The sequence below is a fragment of the Camelus bactrianus genome, chromosome X (genome assembly GCF_048773025.1).
Source record: "Camelus bactrianus isolate YW-2024 breed Bactrian camel chromosome X, ASM4877302v1, whole genome shotgun sequence".
NCBI lineage: Eukaryota > Metazoa > Chordata > Mammalia > Artiodactyla > Camelidae > Camelus > Camelus bactrianus.
In genome coordinates, this window is record NC_133575.1 from 53,996,875 (window position 1) to 54,014,703 (window position 17,829).

At 42.1% G+C, this 17,829-nt stretch overlaps 1 protein-coding gene across 45 annotated transcripts in view; it reads left to right on the forward strand.

Moving 5' to 3' along the window:
* LOC123615475 (uncharacterized) overlaps positions 1–15,603 on the forward strand; it is a 166,525-nt gene extending 150,922 nt beyond the window's left edge. For 32 of the 45 annotated variants that reach the window (XM_074358776.1, XM_074358777.1, XM_074358739.1 and 29 more), the window contains 4 exons: positions 5,302–5,426; positions 6,647–6,874; positions 11,353–11,566; positions 13,692–15,603. The gene's annotated coding sequence lies outside the window, so the exon portion shown is untranslated. Of the gene's footprint in view, positions 1–5,301; positions 5,427–6,646; positions 6,875–11,352; positions 12,738–13,691 lie in introns of all 45 variants that reach the window. The other 13 variants (XM_074358747.1, XM_074358750.1, XM_074358755.1 and 10 more) reach the window with 5 other exon arrangements.
* Positions 15,604–17,829: the final 2,226 nt, after the last annotated feature.

The window sequence follows — 17,829 nt, forward strand, 5'->3', positions numbered from 1 at the left end:
GGAGCGTACCCTGTGTCACCCACCCCACTCACTGCCTGGCACCTCCTCCCTGCCAACTCCGTGTTCAGAAGCCACTCTGAGCCTTTGAAGAACATTTTGCCTCATGACACTGTTGACTATGACCTGCGACCTCTCTGTCCCTTGTTAACTATCTCTTCAAAGCCATTTAAATTTTATGCAGGCTCCTCCACTCAGATGTAAGAATAACCTCTTTAAACTTTTTGATGCAGCTCCTTAATGATGATCTTGCGAAGGAAACCTAGCCAAAACCTGGGATGTATGCACATAGAGACTGTAACCACAGCACTTTGTGAAGTTCAGAATCAGAGGGGTAGGATACTCAGGAAAGGCTTTTTTAAGGTAGCAAGGGGAAAGTGAATGGAAGCAGGCTGTGTGAGACTGAAACATCTCGGTCCCAGCCAGCAAGGCACCTGCATTCAGGATGGTGTGTTGGGAGTACAGAGTTCTCACAAAGAAAGAAGTGGTGGGATGGGATGGAGGACAGTTAGGTTCTTTACTTGGGAAGGAAAACGTGGGCTGAACATTTCCTGGTTGAACAAGAGGACTGTGACATGATGTGCTTGTATTTTGGAGAGAAGGGTTTTGTGGAGACAGGCCTAGGGAGAACGCTCTCTGGCTGGGGAGTCAGCACAACAGGGAACCACAGAGAACCAGGCTGACTCCAGGGCCCCTACTGGGGGAAGGGCTGCCCTCCAATTCGAGTCCTGGTGGCTGCTTCTGTCCCTTAGCTGGGGCCTCAGAGCTCCCTTCACAAACCAGTCCTGTTGATACAAGAAAAAAAAACGTGGGGCATGAGAAGGGCTGTGTCCCAGGCTTTGGTTGAGCCACTGGGATGTGCCCTGCCAGATGTGGGTCCTAGGCTTCGTGCTGGAAAGTATTCAAGAGCAAGCCACTGTTGAGTCAAGGTAGATTTATTCAGAGAGATACATTGAAAGGCAAGAGAAAGGCCACGAGTTGTGGGGGTTGGGTGCTCAGATTAAAAGTAGGTACACACTCCACAGACAAGAGTGTGGGCCTTCTCCGAAGAGGGAGAGAGTGGTGACCGCGAGTTGGCGCTGTGTTGCTGGTTTTCATGGGCTTGGTGGTTTCATATGCTAATAAGTAGAACGACCAGCCTAAGGGCAAGGGGATGGAATTCCCAGGGATTTGGCCATTTCCCACCCTTTGACCTTTTGTGGCTAGCCTTGGGACTGCCATGATGCTGGAGGCGTGTTATTCACCATGTTACTATTACAATGGGTGTATAATGAAGCTCAAGATCTGCTAGAAGTTAAATCTCTTCATCCTGAGCCTCAAGGCCTATTGGGGGTTGAATCCTTCACCATTTTGATGTTAATTGCTGTGGCCTTCCTTGAATGGCTGTGCTCTGCCCCCTTCCATCCTGTCTCACTGTGATGACACAGAGAGAGCAAAGGCCGGTCCCTGCCTGTGCTCCTGCTTTTAACAGGGGGAGGGGTGGGGTGGGCTGAGGATGACTCTGAGTGGTGAGAAGGATGTTTCAGATTTTCGCACGTGGGATGTGGGGACCAGCCAGCAGCCACCGCAGATTTATCTCACGGGCATTATCGCTTGTGTCACTCATCTTTTTCTATTTTTTTTTTCAGTATTTAATCTAAATTTATAATAAATTAAAATAAAATCTAAATCAGGTTTTTTTAGGAAAGAAATTTCTCTTTTCCTTTCCTTTGGGGCTCTTTTTGGGGCGTAGGTAATTAGGTGTATTATCTGTTAGTGGAGGCCCTGGGGCATGAACTCAGGACCCCGTGCACGCTAAGCACACGCTCTACCACTGAGCTCTACCACCCACCACATCATCTTTTTCTTTTTGCTTTAGCTGCCAAGAATCTTACAGCTGAATTTCTAGTCGGCCTTTAACACTTACCCTGACTTCATGGCATCCATTTTTATGACTTTACCTCCCCCTGATTTCATTTAAGTATTGAATCTCCATTTTCTCTTCACTCTCACTTTTGTCTTTTTGTTGTTGTTGTTGTTAAGCTGTGTTTAAAAAATTGTTTAATTTCTCTTTTAGCAGGTGGCTGAAAGTAAATGAAAATGTAAACCAACTTCTCACACTTAAATGCTTTTATACATTCTAAGCTGTTTAGTAGTTACTTAAAAACTGAATTGAATACTAAAGTGATAACATTTTTAAATTATTTTTTATAAATGTATAGCTGATTTACAATATGATATAAGTTTCAGATGTACAATAGTTGCTCCACTTATAGTTATTGTAAACCATTGGCTGTATTCCCTGTGTTGTAAGATACATCCCTGTAGCGTGTTTACGTTACATGTAGCAGTTTGTATAAGAAAGTTGGTTAACGCAGAGTCCAGGATTTGACTGTGCCTGACGCAGGTTCACGGTCACCCTGCCTGTCAGATCCCAGACCCTCACTCCTGTCTGCAGGGGAGCGAGTGGAGGCAGCTCTCATCAGCACTGGCACCACCCTCTGGGTGGCAGTGACAGCAGTGACTGTGGACATGCAAAGTGTTGTTCCAGGATCTTTACATTCATTTCTTCATTTAATATTTAAAGCCCTCCTGTGAGGAATCGTTTTATGTTTTTAATGAATAATACACTTTATTTTTATTTTGATAGACTTCAAACTTCTGGAAAATTTACAGGAATAGTACAATGAACACTTAAATACGCTTCACCTAAAAGGGCAGTATTTGTTCTTTTATGTCTGGCTTATTTTAGCATACTGTTTCAAGTTTCATCCATGTTGTAGCCTGAAACTGTAATTTATTCTTTTGGTATAATAATATCTTTTTTATTTTTTTTTGTTTTTGATCTATTTTAAAATAGTTTCAAAAAGTCTAGTCAGTTTATAATGTTGCATCAGTTTCTTGTTTACAGCACAACCCTTCTGTTATATAGGAAAATACATATATTCATTTTCATATTCTTTTTCAACATAAGTTACTATAAGATATTAAATATATTTCCCTGTACTATACAGTTTAAACTTGCTGTTTATTCTATACATTCTCAGTGTCTGCAAATCTTGAACTCCCAATTTATCCCTTCCCACACCCTCTCCCCTCTGGTAACCATAGTCTGCTTTCTATGTCTATGTGCCTGTTTCTGTTCTGTAGATGTTTGTCTTTTTTGTTTTGTTTTGTTTGTTTTGTTTTAGATTCCACATATGAGCGATCTCATATGGTATTTTTCTTTCTCTTTCTGGCTTACATCTCTTAGAATGACATTCTCCAGATAAATTCATGTTGCTGCAAATGGCATTATTTTATTAATTTTTATGTCTGAGTAGTAGTCTATGGTATAAATATACTACAACCGCTTTATCCAGTCATCTGTCAGTGGATATTTAGGTTGTTTATATGTCTTGCTATTGTAAATAGTGCTGCTGTGAACATTGGGGTGCAGGTGTCGTTTTGAATTTGGGTTCCTTCTGGATATATGCCCAGGAGTGCGATTGCTGTGTCATATGGGAAGTCAGTTTTTTGTCTTTTGGGGAATCTCCATACTGTTTTCCACAATGGCTCCACCAAACTGCATTCCCAGCACAGTGTAGGAGGGTTCCATTTTCTCCACAGCCTCTCCAGCATTTATTGTTTGTGAACTTCTGAATGATGGCTATTCTGACTGGTGTGAGGTGATACTTGATTGTAGTTTTATTTGCATTTCTCTGATAATGATATTGAGCATTTTTTCATGTGCCTATTGGCCATTTGTAGGTTTTCATTGGAGAAATGTTTGTTTAGGTCTTCTGTCCATTTTTGGATTGAATTGTTTGTTTTTCTTTCTTATCAAGTGTAAAAGCTGTTTATATATTCTGGGAATGAAGCCCTTGTCAGTCTCATTTATTGCAAATATTTTCTCCCTTTGCATAAGTTGTCTTTTTGTTTTGCTTATTGTTTCCATTGCTGTGCAAAAGCTTGTAAGTTTAATTAGATCCCACTTGTATATTTTTGCTTGTATTTCTATTGCTTGAGTAGGAGAACATTGCTGAGATGTATGTCAGATGTTTTGCCCTTGTTTTCTTCTAAGAGGTTTATAGTGTCTTGTCTACATGTTTAAGACTTTAAGCCATTTTTACTTTATTTTTGTGTATGCTGTGAGGGAGTAGTCTAACTTCATTGATTTACATGCAGCTGTCCAGTTTTCCCTACAGCATTTGCTGAAGAGGCTGTCTTTACTCCATTGTATGTTCTCACCTCCTTTGTCAAAGCTTCAATGACCAAAAGTTTGTGGGACTATTCTTGATAATTTTGTTTATCCATTCATTGATGGATGGATATTGTTTGTAACTTTTGGCTTCTCTGAATGACACGGCTATGAAAATTGATGTGCAAATTTTTGTGAGAATATGTTTTCATTCTGTTGGCTGTACATTTGGCCCGCCATATGTGTAGTTTCCACTTCATGGATCCAGATGGCTGATTGTAAAGGGACTCGAACATCCTTGGATTATGGAATGCAGGGTGGGGGTTTCCTGAAACCAACCCCCCGAGGATACTGAGGGATGACACTATATGTACGAGAATTGCTGAGCTATATGATAACTCTAACCTTTTGAGGAAACACGAGACTTTTCCAAAGAAGCTACACCATTGCCTCTTTCCAACGGCTGCGTATTGAGGGTTCCCTTTACTCTGCCTCTTGACCGACAGTTGTTATTGTCCATGTTTTGATTATAAGCATCCTAGTGGGTGTAAAATGAGATCTCATTTTGATTTTGATTTGGCTAGTGATGCTGAGCATCTTTTCATATGCTTATTGGCTAATTGTGTATCTATTTAAATCCTTTGCAAATTTAAAAATTGGGTCGATTTTCTTTGTATTGGTCAGTTGTAAGCATTTGTTTTATATCCTGGATACTAGTCTGTTATTAGATATATGCTTTGCAAAATTTTTCTCCTCTTCTTCAGATTGTCGTTTCACTTTACTTTTTTTAAACATTAAAACAATTTCTTTATAGGGGAGATAATTAGATTTATTCATTTATTTTATTTTATTTTATTTTTTGCCAAGCACACACTCTATCACTTGAGCTATCCCCTTCCCCTTTCATTTCACTTTCTTGATGATATCATTTGTATCAAATGGTTTTAATTTTGATGAAGTCCAGTTTACCTTTTTTCTTTTTTTTTTATCACTTGTGCTCTTGGTATTGTATCTAGGAAACCATAGCCTATCCTAGGACCACAAAGATTTATACAATGTCTTCTTTTAGAAAGTTTATAGATTTAGTTTATACGTTCCTGTCTGTGATCCATTTTGAATTAATTTTAATTTGTTATATACAATAGGAGGTTCCAGATTCCAGATTCATTCTTTTGCCTGCAGATACCGAGGTGTCTCTGCACCATTTTTTGAATACACTATTCTTTCAGTGGAGTGTTGATGGCACACCTGTGGAAAACTGACTGTAAATGTAAGTCCCCACCCCCCTGGATTTTTTATTGTGTCTCATAGATTTATGTATCCAAACTTATGCCAGTACCATAATGACATGAGTACTATAGATTTGTAGTAAACTTTGAAGTGAGTCCTCCAACTTTGCTCTTCTTTTTCAAGATTGTTTTGGTTGACCTGGGTCCCTTGCATTTCCATATGAATTTTGGGATCAGTTTTTCAATTTTTCCAAAGAAGTCAGCTGGAATTTTGAGAGGGATTCCATTGAATTTTTAGATCACTTTGGGGAGTCTTGACATTTTTAACAATATTGTCTACCATTCCATGAAATTGGGATGTCTTCCATATATGTAGATCTTTTAAATTTTTTTGGTGATACTTCAAAATTTTCAGTGTACAAATCTTGTAAATTTTTGTTAAATGTATCTCTCATTTTATTTTTAATGCTGTTGTAAATGGAAAGTCTGAGCTTCTTAAGGGTGGGACTATATATCAATTTGATAATTTCTAGGATTCCTAAACAGCAAATACACTAGGTATATATTTGCTACATAAATCTATCCACAACTCTTCCCTCCCCCGTGTTATAAGAAACCAAGGCCCAGGTTAAGCTACCTGAACACCTATGTGGAAGTGAGAAATGAGACCCTTGGGTGGGGCACAGTGCAGATGATACTGAAAGTTTATTCAGGATGGCTTCATGTTAATTTCTTTAAACAATCCTTTCAGTGTATATAGTCAGGTACATTAAGAACATGCCCTTTTGATGTGCAGAGGAGCTAAGACTATCATTTTCAAATAATTTCTAGTGAGAGTGTTATACTTGAAACCTAATTTGCATCAATCTTTGAAGATTTATGTTTCAGGAGCTTTGACTAAAGAACAACTGTCTTTATTCAATAACTACAACTAAATGCTCAAGCAACATGTAAGAGTTTGAGCAAACTGCCCCCGCCCCGTAGTGCTGGTTGGCTGCAGCTGTAACTGGATTCAGTGCTTACCTCTCCCTGTACGCTAGTGCTGATCTGCTCAAAGGGGTTCGTCCAACAGTTTGTCTGTAATCTGTTGGACAAAGCCATAAAACATTGATTTAAGGTTGCTGGAATGGAATCTATTCTTATTAATATTAAGTAAGCACATATTGAGTGCTTACTGTATGTTGGGAATTGTCCCTCAGCCTCACATGAATATTATTTCTCTTAAAACCTCACATATTTCCTTGTTATTCCCACTTTACAGATAAGGAGACTGAGGATTAAGTCTTCTCCCTTTTGGGGGCAGCTCATTATCAATGACTGGAAGTTGTAAGGAAAAAGATACTGATTCATCCTGAGAAAACATTTTTATAAGAGTCAGCAATGAAGAGGGTGACCAATGAAGAGGGTGATCATTGCTCGAGTGAGACGAGCCCCGGGTTGTACGGAGTCAGCATCCTTGTCCTGGACAAGGCACGTTTAGTGCTGAGTGGTGAGTGAGGAGACGCCGCCGCACAAGGAACGCTGATGCCCGGCCGTTGGGCTGGGCTCAGGCCCGGTGGGGCTTTCTCTTAAGGGCACTGGACCGTCATTGACAGATTTTAAGTAGGGGAGTAGGGTGCTCTCGTAGTTCACTTTTGTGCTTGTAGAATGCTTGCAAACATTTAGTAGGCTCAGCAGGAGGTGATGTGATGAGTCAGAGTAGGGTGGCTGCGAGGTGTAGCAGTGTTCAATTTTCAAGTTGTTTTCAGTCCCAATTTTGTGGCTCAGTAGCTGTCTCACTTTGGATGACGCACTCAAGGAAGTGAAACAATTTATCAAATCGATTGAAGCAGTGATGTACCCACATCCCAGGTCTGTTGCGGAGATCCAGTGAGATAACGTGTGCACAGTGTGCAGCGTGGTCCCCAGCACAGAGTCAGTGCTGAATGAGTGCCAGTGAATACCTGGTAGGACAGGAGTGGGTGGTGGGACTCAGTGACTGAGGAAATCTGGGCCCTGAAGGAGTGGTCCAGGCACATCTGTGAGTGATGGGCCTGAGCTGGGAGAGGCAGGGAGACCTTGCGCCCAGACCAGGGGCCCTGGGCAGGACGGCTATTGGAAGGAGCACCGTGAAGTCAGCTCTGTGCAGATGGAGATGGAAGTGCCCTTGAGATATCTAAGTGCAGTGTCACGAGCTCGCAGAGGAGGTCTGGGCCCAGGCTGTGCATTTTCCTATAATCTCAATCCCTGAGGACGCCGAGGTATTGATCCCTGAACGTGAAGACTTACTTTACAGGACAAGTGAATATTAGTATCATCTCTGTCATCAAAGCTCACGTCTCTTTATTCATCACTCACTTTTCTAATTGGGTACTTACAGAGCTCACTTCACCGACCTCCCCTGGGCTCAGGCTCCACAGTAAAGAGCTGGTGAGCCTCCCTCTTTTCCAGAAGAAGACACATTTAGCTGGTAGCCTTCTATACCTCGCCAGATTTAGAATTTTAGTTTGTTGTTTTAATTCTAATTTCGGTTGGCCATCTCCTGACAGGAGAGATTTACCTCATGGTCATGTTTCAATTAGCTGTTAATGAGAATTGCTGATCTGATCCATAGTGTATGTATTTTATTAACTTTGTAGAGTTCTTATCATTTTTCTGTCTTTGCCCTTTAATTTTGTTTGCCCCTTCAAGATTCTATCCTATTTGGGGCCTTATTTTTTTAATTAAAAATGTCTGTTAGCAGTTTAGAAAAGAAAAGAAAAGAAAAAATGCACACAATACCTAAATTTAGAAAATATTTAGTGTTTTGTTTCTCGGCAATGGAGGGTTCTAGAAACTCGAGAAAACCTTCATTACACAAGTTCCTAAAAATGCTGATTAAGAAAGAAAACCTTCCTTCCTCATCTTTCAAGCTGCACAGCTAATCGTCAAGAAAGTGAGGGGAAATCCTCAGAAGCCAAGGCAAACCAGAAAGCAGGGATTCTGGGAGATACGTGAGCCTTTGAAGCCCTGGGGTGCCGGTTGGCCCCTGAACTGAGTTTCAGTTTCCCTGACAGGAAGGCAGGGGGTGAGCCCCTGGCCTCTCACACTGGGAGTTGGATGGCTGATCCTATGTAAGGCCAAGCACATCCTGAGAAGCCTGCTTTACTAAAGGGTGAATTAGAAAGAAAGAAAAAAAGAAAACTTTCCTCAAGGCAAGAAAGTAAGGAAAGTGAATTTTGTTGGAAGAGGGGAAAAATATCAAATCCAAAATACGGATATATTTTAAAGCTGTTCTGGCACGAGAGTGACCACATACTCCTGGCAGAAATTCACAGCTCCTCCCGGAATGAGAAGTTGTGATTTGAATGAATCAGTGGACAGCCATTCCAAAAAAGGCCTTCAGAGTCTTCTGGATGAAGATACTGGACCCAAACACCTCTCTTCCAAGGTCTCTTTTAAATAACCAGGAAGGTTTTAAAGGAGAGAAGCCATAATCATAGTTCTATTTATTGACATTACTATATGCTAGGAATTCAGATGTGACTGTGGAGTTGTCTCCTCTTTTATGGACCTTACTTTCTCATTGGGGAGACAAACTGACATAGTTGGGGAGCTGGGTGGAGGGAGGTGTTAGTCTGTTGCAATTAGCCAGGAGAGGAGATTAAGAGAGCAGTGAAGGGTGGGTGACATTTTTAGCTGAGGACAGTCCTGTTCAGTTTGCTTTTAATTGCAGGCTCGATGAGTTGTCACTGGAGGGAATTGATCTTACGGAGGATGGACTTAGCTCAGGCCTCTTCAGAATGGACAAGGGAACCTGGAGAAAGACAGTCAAATCTGTGCAGACATTAAAGTCCACTTGAACGTGCTGCATCCCTGAGCCAAAGATAGGACAAGTAGGCAGCACTTCTTGAGGACAGAGAAGTGGTTTTTAAGGTTCTCCAAGAATGAATCCCAGGGAACCGAGTTGGCCAGTTGTCAAACTATGACTTTGCTCTTTGGACGGTGTACCCGCCAAGGGTGTTGGCCGTTTATAAGTTTTCATTTCTCTTTAATACATGTCAGGTGATGAGGACGTGGGCACAAGCATTTGACACCTTGTCGAGGTGACTTTCGGTACCTGACTAGAAGCACGGTCACAGCTGCGGCTGCGTCATACATCTTGCTGCCCATCCCGTTCCCCGGCTCCGTGATCACGGCTGAGTGGTTCCTTGTTGACCTGTCCGTCTCCTCTGTGACATTGTAACCCAAGAAAGGACCGGAGCATAATAGCCTGGCTTTGTTCTTTTCCATCCTTCTCTTCGAATTATGATAACTGATAGTGGACCCAGTTATGTTAGCAGACGTTTTACAAGTAGGGCTCTCAGTACAAACCTTGTAATCTCCGCTTTGTGATCTAAAGAATGTTACATTCTTTCCAAATTGTTTTGATGCACTTATGTGCTAAATTGTTGTAAGTTTGAATATGTATTTCCTCTCTGAAATATCATGGCTAGAGATGAATGTGGGTAGACATGGAGTGTGTTTTCTGTATTTGAACTGTATGGTCCCCTGAATTCTCCCCAGCTTTTTAAAGTCATCACTGGAGTGCTACCTCCAGAGTGTCCCAAAGCATCCACCACTGCCTGCTCTTCAGACACTGTGAGTTTCCAAGTTGGGGAAGGCTGCTGTCTGGTGAGGCATTCTCTGGCACAACTCTGGCTATCTGATGTGGGCTTAGCACCCAAGACTTGGCAGACAGTAACTAACCACGATCATGTCCATTTCTGGAACACTCATGGAGGATTTTAGACCTATGCTAGTGGCATTCGTTATTTCATTTAGTTTTCCCAACAAACATAATTAGATTTTATCACCTGTATTAATAAAGAAGCTGTCAAAGTGAGCGACGTGCAGACTTTGGACTGGAACACGGGTCTTTCTGATTCCTGTCTCTGTTCCCTCCTCGGCCTATCCTTCCAGATGGCCAGGAGACTCTTCCTCTGTCTTGAGTTTCCTGCTGATGTTACCACTCTCTTTGTTTCTAGGAGAGGAAAACAAGTCTAAACTTACTTTCCAGTTGGAAATGGAATGGAGAGTTAACGTTGGAAGCCGGGAGAGTGTGTCCTGTGATGAAGTGGTCTCCGAGCCACTTCCACTGGGACGTCACGTCACTGTCTGGGCCCCTTGCTCAGCCTGTGCACAGGTGACAGTGCAGAAGTGCCAAGCAGTCCTCCCGGACCGGGCAGTGGGTTGGAAATGAGTTTGTGATTTGGTTTCGTTTCATAAGTTCCTGAGGGTCTTGGCCTGGCACATCGAGTGGGACCATTCCCTGTCCCACAGGCTTGTGCTCTGGGCCCGTGCAGACCTGACGTGGCCTCAGCCTGAGGCTCAGGGCCCGTGGTGAAGCGGAGCATTTTAGTCCAGGGTCTGCTGGAGGCTCTGACACTTCTGGGCCGTGGTACTTTGTCCAGAATGATAATTCCTCCCCGAGTTTCAGATTTCCTTGCCTGTGAGCCGGGGTAGTAATAGTTTCTGAGATGATTGTAATGATTCAGTAAGGGAGGCTGAGTGTGCTGGCAGGAAGCTTGTGCTTAAGGAGCAGAAGTCGCAGTCACTCTGTCAGCCTCTCACTGTGTGCTCTGTGCTTTGAGAAGTTGTGTGTTTGGTGAAAGTCCCGCCCAAACCCTAGGGTCTAGATGAACTGTTGTTCCTTTACTTTCCCTTCCTTTTGCTCCTTCTCTTCTCTGCATCTCATGTGTAGGTAGCAGATTCCTACGTTTCAGGGAATACGGGCCTTTCTAGTAAAAGGACAGGCTGAACGCAGAGAGGTGGGTCCCGGAGGGGTTCTGGAGTGTCTGCACAGCGCTGCTTCCCTGCGTTTCTGCATCCGGTCCCGTCAGTGCACGAAGTCAGCCTTCCTCTTCCTGTGTCATCGGGTCTCTCTTTTATGGGAAAACCTTTTTTACGTGTCTTTTTTCACTTACATGTTTCTCTCAGATGCTTGTTGCTTTTCTCCCTGTGCTTCAGCGTTCCGAGGAGAGAATTCAGCAGTGCAGCATCCTCTCCGAGCTCTATGAGTTGATCGGCTTCCACTGCAAGTCCGCCTTCATCAAGCGGGTGGCCCCCATGCAGCGCACGGCCCCCGGCATCTCGAAGCCTGGCGGGAAGACCTGCTACCGACTCCTTCTGCAGACGCTTCCTGGCTACAGTCTGTCGCTGGACCTGCAGGACTTCAGCAAAGGTGTTGGAACTAAACCATTGCTTCAGTCCCATTAACCACGCCTGGTTTGGGCCCTGCTGTCCTGTCTCATCAGGGTGAATTCTGATTCGTGCAGAATAGGGCTCAGCAGAATTTTTTCTGTCAAGGGCTTGGGAGTAAATATTTCAGGGTCTGCAAACCTCCTGATCTCCGGTGCAGCTGCTCAGCTCTGCTGTTCAGACGCCAGAGCAGCCGGACAATCCACACACCCACAGAGCTTTATTCACAGCGGTGACTGGGCTGGATTGGGTGTGTGAACTGCAGTTTGTCCCCACAGCCTCCTCACTATTGACGCCTGCACCAGAGCGTGCATTTGCGACAATGGGTGAACCTACACTGACACGTCATCATCACCCACATCCCATGCTTGACACTAGGATTTACACTTGGTGGTGTGCACTCTGTGGGTTTGGACAGATGTAAAATGACATGTATCCACCGTCAAAGCATCATACAGAGTAGTCTGTCTCCGTGACCCAAAAGACGCACCGTGCTGCACCTCATTCACTGCTCCTTCCCCTCTAGCCTCTGACAGCCACTGATCTTTTAGTCTCTGTGGTTTTGCCTTTCCCAGAACACCATACAGTTGGAATCAGACAGTTGCAGAACCTTCCCAGATTGGCTTCTTTCACTTAATAATATGCATTTAAGGTTCCTCCATGTCTTTCCATGCCTTGATAACTCATTTCATTTTAACACCAAATAATAGTCCATTTTCTGGCTGGACCACAATTTATCCTTTCACCTACTGAAGAACAGCTTAGTTGCTTCTGAGTTCTGGTGATTACGAATAAAGCTGCTATTAACATCTGTATGCAGATTTGTGTGTGGACATAAGTTTCCATTTTGTCGAGTAAACACCAAGGAGCACAGTTGCCGGATCATATGGTAGGAGTACGTTTAGTTTTGTAAAAAATTGCCAGACCGTCTTCCAAAGTATCTGGGCCATTTTACATTCCCGCCAGCAATGCATGAGAATTCCTGTCGCTCCACATCCTCACCAGCATTCAGTATTTTCAGTGTTCTGCCTTTTGGCAGTTCTGACAGGTGTGCAGTGGTACCTCGCTGTTTCAGTCTGCAGCCCCTTGATGACAGATGCTGTGGAGCATGTTTCCATAGACTTCTTTGGCATCTAGATTCCTTCTAGGATGAGGTGTGTGTTCAGGCATTTTGCTCATTTTTTAATCAGGTTATTCATTCTTCTTGTTGAGTTTAAAGAGATTTTGGTATATTCTGGATATCAGCCCTTTATCAGTGTGACCCTGCCCTTCACCTGCAACACCGGAGTTGTCCTTTGGGTCTCAGTGGAGTGTCAGCTCTTCAAAGAGGTTCCCTGTCTTCCCTCAGCCTAAATACAGTCCTTGTATTTTTCACTTTCATTGACTCATTTTGTTCTTTTTAAATAGCATTTCCCATAATTTGTAAGTACATAAAAAAAAACGGTAATGATTGAACACCGCCTCCCCCACCAGGCTGTGTGCCCTGTGAGAGCAGAGACCCTGTCCGCACTCACCATGTCCCATGACAGCACATTGCAGATGTCCATGTAAATGTGTGTAATGGGGGGCCAAACCTGATGAGCAGCTATGACGACATGTGTTGGCTACCATTTATTGAGTAGAGTTTGTTTCTTGATCTTAATTATTAAATCACATGAATGAAACATGTTTCTTTTGAAAAATAAAACAACAAAGCACACCTCCATGTGATTGGTAATTTCTACTTAGCCTTCTGACCCAGGAGGGGTTGTTCACCATCATTTTGTGGAGGAGGTTGGGGAGGTAAAGTAGGAGAGTGAGATCAAATAAAGTAAAAATGATAACTATCAGCTGGCTCTATTTTCACTAATACATAAAAGTTACTTTAAACCCTATCTCAGCTGTTGTTCTGTTGTTTTAAACACTTCTCATAGAATTAAATGGAAGCCCACTAAACCCTGAAAGGGAAATTGTGTGCTCAGGATCTGAAAAGTGTTTATGTCTATTTCTTGAGAAGCACATTTTCCCTGCTGGTTACAGAATGTCGAGGCGGGAACACAGCCATGCGCTGTGTGTGTCTGCCGGGTTCACGGGCTGCTCACAGTCATTTTCATTTTCTTGTGTTGCAGTGTATGAAGATTTTCCATCAGACCGTTTGCTCAGCCTTTTCCTGAATGAGGGATTGAATTTTCCACAGGAAGTCTTATGAAAGAGAGTGACAAGGCACATGGGTTTCCCAAAAAGCAGTAGTTGATGTAATAAACTCTCACATTGGTGGACTTTTTGATTACAAGCGGCTTGAAAATTTTATCACTAGGTCATATGCCACAAATCTGTCTTAAGAATAAAAAGATTCAGATTTTATAGAAGAAGCAGTTTGAATCAAGTAGAAATTATAATTTGTACAATATTTGGTGTTAGAACTTATACTCAGTCTTATCATAATTGCCTGTGGTAGGAACTGGATCATTATTTATTTATTTAAAAAAAATCCACGAGGTGCTATTTGCCCCATTCTTGATGCGGCAGTGCTGAGGTTAGTTAAGTCGGGCCGTTTAGAATGCTTAGCTAGGTTTTCGGGACATTGATTTCAGCCTCTTTATCTTTTTTAGAATCTCTTATTTTGTGTCGGCCTTTGGTCTTTTGACAACGTGGAAACACTGCAGGGATCTGTCTTTCCCTTTTTTCCTGTCTTTGTGGGAAAAGATCTCTATAAGACAGACTACTAGGACATTAAGGATTTTATGTGGGGTAAGTTTGGTCAGCTCTAAGGATTTCAATTAATACGTATTAATACTCGCTATTCAGCTAATGATAGTAAAATTATAAAATAACTTACGTATACATCAATAAGTATATTACAATAAGCCCATCACCTAGATGAAGGAATTCACAAACTTTTCCATATTTCCTTTTTTCAGACCTCTGTTCTTTGCCTTGTCCTTTGTTGAAGTATTTGACAGCAAATCCCAGAAGACAAGTCATTTTACCCTATGTACTCAAGTAGGCATGTCTGAAAAATGAGGGTCTTTCCTTTGATCAGGTTTTTCCATTTGACCCATGTGCTCGTTAAGTACCAGTTGTATCAGGCATCTCTCTAGGCTTTAGGGATCCTTGGGGCAATGAGACCGTCCTGGCTCCCAAGGAAGTTAAGGGCTGATGGAAGAAACCAACACAGGAGCTTAGGTGCCTCACCTAAGTTCCCTGTGGGATGATACCAATTGGACAAAATATGTGCACAATACAGTGGGATTCACAGAAGGGACTGGTCAGACTTGTAGGGCAGGCAGGGAGAGAGGCGGTCAGCAGGGCTACAATAGGAGGAATCGTTTGATCAGAATCTGAAATCCTTTCCGCCAACCTTCCTACCAAGCCCCTAGGGCCCATCACACACAACCCTGTGCTGTAACTGTTTTTGATTCCTGTTACCACATCTCCTTCAGGAAGGATTTTAGGTGGAAAATATTTAAAATCAGTAATTGCTGCCAGAAGGGACATAGAACAAGAAACATGGAAACAAAACAATGTCCATCAGCACATGACTGGATAAAGACGAGGTCATACATATCTACAATGGAATACTACTCAGCCATAAAAGATGCCATTTGCAGCAACATGGATGGACCTGAAGACTGTCATTTTAAGTGAAGTAGGGTGGAAAGAGAAAGAAAAATGCCATATGACTTCATTTATGAGGAATCTAAATTTAATAATAATAATAAGACCACCAATGAACTAATTATTATTTTGATTTCTTGAATATGTGTAAGCACATCTGACTGTCCTTTGTGATTGGGTTACCATATTCTGTTTATTATTCTTTTGTAGTTGGCTTTATTCCTCTGGTAACTATGTAAGTTTAAAAATCTAAAGCTCTAATCTGTTCTTAGAAACAATAATTACTACATATATGTAAACTAAAAAATGCAGTGTACCCTATACATGTATTTACATGCAATATGTGTATGTGGAGTTGAACTGTAATAATTCTACCTAATAATACTGAAAGTGGAAAAAAATAAAATAATTTATTAAAAAATACTCACTCCTCTTTAAATATTAAAACGTTCAATTCTGAGATTCTGTGAAACACAACATGGAAGTAGGTTTTTAAGTTTTTCTCCTTGCGCCTCAGTGAGCAGCCTGGGCTGCAGAGCTTGGCCGCAACAGGCACCCAGGACTTGACGGCTTGCTCCTCACTTCTTGAGAGGAAGGTTAACAGCTGCAGGAATATTTATGCTCTTAGAAGTTGCTGAAAACCCCACAGAGCTTCTGTTTACATAGAGTGTATCTGTCAATATACCCCATTTTAGAAATTAGAACAGAAAATTTTAAGCCCAAGAACTGACAAGCACACGCTGTCCCAGCATGTGGTCAAAGCAGTGCTGCCACGCTGGCTTGTGTTGGTTCTAGAAAAAATGCACCGTACACTCAAGAATCAGGGTGAACCCACAGATCTCATCTCAGCAATGCTATGAAGAGGTGGGACTCAAACCCCCCAAACAGTGCTGAAGTCCCCAGATGTCCCAGAACACACAGAGCCATGGGACCAAGAATCCAGTGTCTCGTGGATCATCAGCCGTGGAGACCGCGTCCTGGGTCAGGAGAAGCAAAAGTAGGGATACCAGGCACACAGCCCTATTGACAGCAAAGCTTTAAAGGTGTTGAACTGACTAAAAGTTTGGCAAAGATTTGCATTGAGAATACTACATTTCCTCTCCTGGAGACGTTAGAAGGATAACACTGATTAACAGAGGATGATTGTAATGGATTAATTATGATACTGATGACATGGGCTGCTCACACTAACCCTGCACTCAGTGTAGAATAAGCCTTTTATGTACACACTTCATTAGGTCTGCACACCACTGCAAGGTGGCATTAAGCATTCATACAACCATGAAATCAGTGACTATAAAACAGTCACAAGGCTTCCTCTCCAGCATGAGGTAGCAAAACCAGCAATGATTTTCAATGACAAAAGCCAAAATCATATGTATTTGGGAAAGAAAGCAAATGAAACACTGAAGAACAATAAACCAAAAGAGCAGATGAAATGGAAACTTTTATTGAAGAAAGCAATGATTGATTCAATTAAAACAGCTAATGTCCCTGGTATAATTGAACCATCAATCCAAATTTTTGGAATAGTGGGTTGTGAAATTACTATCTCATTGAATATGGGAATTCCTAGTTGGACCAATTTGATAGGCATCACTGGTGCGATGTTAGCTATTTAGGTAAATAACTTCATACTTTTTCAGTTAACAGAAAACATAACACAGGACTCCAGATTTAGGGAGAGAATGCAAACAACTACTATCATACTCCATCCAGTAAGGACACGTGTCCCTGCGTCACCAAAGCAGTGAGAGTTTGCACACAGAAAACACAGTTCTCCAGTTGTGACAAATACGAGACAGTGAGCCATGAATTACGAGAACAAGCAACTGTTTAAATGCCATGGGCAAGTTTTTTTTATCATCTTGAAAACATCACTGATGCTCTAGGTAAGAAAAAGAATTGTTTACTAACAAATCTAACTGACACAGGGGTTTTTCGAAGTGAGAAGGTAATTCCAAAAAGTGGAGTAAAATGAGTTAAGATGATCTGTGCAGTGACGGAGCCGATCTTAGACTGACCAGCATCACGATTCCCGGTTTTACACTTGCTCTCTGCTCGTCACCTCTGACACAAGAATGCATCATATGATTTTTTTTTCTTTAAGAAAAAAAAGATAAATAAAATCTAACTACAATATGTGGTATGAAAACGGTAATGAAGTTGTCTAACATAATAATGCAGCCAGTGTAATGTAGCACTTATTCGGGCACTAGAATTTTTTAAATCATGATTTATTTTATATCCTATTTCTATCCTAAAGGAGACACTTAAAGTTTTCTACTTTGCTCAACATATCTTGTGGGGGTAGTGATATACAGTGGTATGGCAGTTTTCAGAAATTTAAAATCGCCTCTGTGGTTGTGGTCAGGAAAGGCAAGGCTCCCTCACAGCTGCGACGGAGAAGGAATCCCCGGAGTCAGCCTCCGGGCAGCTTCCGAAAAGCATTTGCTTGCACTTAGCACAGGACACCATCAGCAAGTGTAACTCTGACAAGGAGTTTTCCCCGGGGACCTGGGAGGTGCGCTAACCTTGTGAAGCTACTTGTTTCCCAGTTAGGTAAGGCTTGGAAAAACAGTTTATTATAAGTGACTTCCTTTGTATGTGCCTTTTGTCCTGAGAGGTCACTAATTAGCATAGAATATA